Below are 2640 nucleotides of genomic sequence, written 5' to 3'. Positions count from 1 at the left end.
TTCTCGGTTGGGCAGCGTTGGACATAATGAAATTTGTTTCTCGTTTGCATTCTCGTGGCTTCTGGCTTCTGTGCCCTGTATTTGGAGATGGACTTTATAAAATTTATTACAAAAAAAAAAGGAAATGGAACATGAAAATTGGACGCAACGTGTGGATGAAGTAACACAAATAAAAAAAATTGCGAGAGAAAAAACCGGAACGCTTGCATGCAATAACCGAATATTTCTTTTTTTCTTAGTGATGTTTGTATGCATTTCTGATGCACTTGTAGGATCTGTTAATGCATCAGTAATTAATAGTTTCCTGCTGTGTTGTGTTATGTGCCCGTTCGAGGGCAAACCTAACGAGAGCAAACGGCTTTTGATGATGATAATTGTGCTCTTATCATCTGTCTGATCGTGATCTTTCCGATCGGAAATGCAAATTGCTTGCGCTGTTGTGTGTCTTCTATTTTCGAACATCAAATGGAAATGAACTTTAATGCCATACTTATTTAGACATATCAACGAACTAGCTAACACGATGTTGACCATTTCCTAGCGAATGGTTCCGTCACTCAGAAATAGCATTACTATTCCCACTTGGTTTGTTTCTATCCGAAGCACGTTGAAAGTGAGAGTGATTGCAAAGGAAGGTGCAAGAATGTGAATGTGTGCAAACATCCCGCTCACCGTTTTCGGGTAGGCAGGTTGAGTTTGTTTTGTTTTAAAAATAGTTTATTTTTTCGCAACAAACAAGGGGTGAAACATACCCCCAGACTAGGAGTGTTCGCTCGGGAAAAAACGGGGGTTGTTTTTAGCCAGCAGATCTTGCTCGTTTACGGTGGATGGTTTCGTTGCCGTTTCTGTGGCCGTTTGCATTGGGAATGTTTTCGTTAGCAAATGGTGAGCTACTAAGCGGGTTCCATGGTGTAATGGTTAGCACTTTGGACTCTGAATCCAACGATCCGAGTTCAAATCTCGGTGGGACCTAACAAGAGAGAAATATTTTTGGAAAACTTTAACGAGCGAATGAATTTATTATGTTTGTAGTAATGAATTGTGTAAATAAGAAAATAGTTGATTTTGAAATGAACTAAAAAACTAAAATGAAACTTTGTTTTATTGCATTTCAACAAGAATGTTTAATTATTTTATTTAATTTAAGTCATTTTGTGATAAATTTAATTTCAAATATCAAAATTTATCTCAGCCAATTCAGTTCTACCGTATTTCTTTTTCTTATTTCCTCTTTTCATAATGAAACGAGCAACCTTCATTTGAAGCACGCTGCTAGAGCATATTCAATTTAAGCCACATCACATATCATTAGCGTCCGTAAGTGATTACATGCTTGCTTCATCTCGTACCTCCCCGAATGGGCAAGTTGCTGCATCCCGGTGTGATGCAAACTATCGGGGCAGCATAATATTTCCCTCAATTTTCACCGACCATTACGGTGGCCGCTGCTACGTGGTTAGGAACCCACCCTCACCCTTTTGTGCGGAACCTTTTTTTTGCGGAAAGAGTTTTCTTTCCCTTGCTGGCTTCTTTACGAATACTTTGTAGCCTTTGCTGCCACACGGACGTGACCGGTGAATTTTTCCTTCCATCGACCACGATGAATCCCTCCACGATCATTCCATTATTCCGGGTGGATTGTACATTTCGTCCAGAGAAAACGGAATGGAAAATTGTCGGGTTTATGGTTTAGTGTGGAAAATGTTGCTCCCCCCCCCCCCCCCGGGTTTGCTTTGTTCCACAACATTGCGGAAAGCAAAACCGATTATTGTCCGTGGCATAATGACAATAATCGGCAAACAATAAATTATCGCAAATTACCGAACGCACTCGCCAGTCCGAGGCTTTTTTCTGTTTTGCACCGTGCTAGAGTTGTACACAAACGTAATGGCGAAAGGAAACTGAACAATACCACACGAAAGTGGACTGTTGAAATGATCTGTTCGAGGTTTAGGGGGTGTGTGAAGTTGCTGAAACGTCTTACCGTACCGGGGCCGGATCGTACAATGTAAGATGATGTTTAGCGTCCAAGTACGATCGGCCAAAGGGTTGCATCGGATGCATAATTGGTGGATTGAAGATTGCCATTTTCCTTGGCCGGTTGGTCACGCTTACCAGCACGATAAGTTTAATTTTCGTAAAACAATAAGCATGTGCTGCAATTAAATGAAATTTGGCTGAGAATCATGCATTTTGTGTTTTGTATCTTTCGAAGCAATTTTTTCTTGTTATTGCTATTTGCCACATAAATGTAAGTTTTCGGTTTCGGTCTACTGCGCGCACACACACACAGATCATAAATTCTTCACAAAGAATGGTTGGAAAATAGTTTCGGGGAAAAGGTTTCCGCTTCCCATTTATTTGCGAACAACCGCAAAAGGCCGTTTTCCGGGCCGGAAAACCTGTGCTGCATCTTCTTGGGATGTAACACACGATCCAGTATGTGGTGGATTTGTTACAGTTTCGTAACAACGCAAAAACCGTTACCGATACCTCCCGTGGATCGATCGATGGTGGCCATAATTCATAAAGAGCTGACAATTTCCGGTCGACGAAACGATTCTACAACGCTCTGTTGGGAAGAATGCTGTGTCCAAGGTTTTTCCTTCCAATCGTTAGTGTGAAGAAAAGTATTTATTT

General features: G+C 40.9%; 1 non-coding gene across 1 annotated transcript; it reads left to right on the top strand.

Moving 5' to 3' along the window:
* Nucleotides 1-900: 900 nt before the first annotated feature.
* On the top strand, nt 901-972 carry Trnaq-cug (transfer RNA glutamine (anticodon CUG)). Its single transcript has one exon. It is a non-coding gene; the product is annotated as a tRNA-Gln (tRNA).
* Nucleotides 973-2640: the final 1668 nt, after the last annotated feature.

The sequence above is a fragment of the Anopheles funestus genome, chromosome 3RL, assembly GCF_943734845.2.
Source record: "Anopheles funestus chromosome 3RL, idAnoFuneDA-416_04, whole genome shotgun sequence".
In the NCBI taxonomy this organism is placed as follows: Eukaryota; Metazoa; Arthropoda; class Insecta; order Diptera; family Culicidae; genus Anopheles; species Anopheles funestus.
Note: the sequence above shows the minus strand (reverse complement) of the source record. Positions and strands in the feature narration are given on the sequence as shown.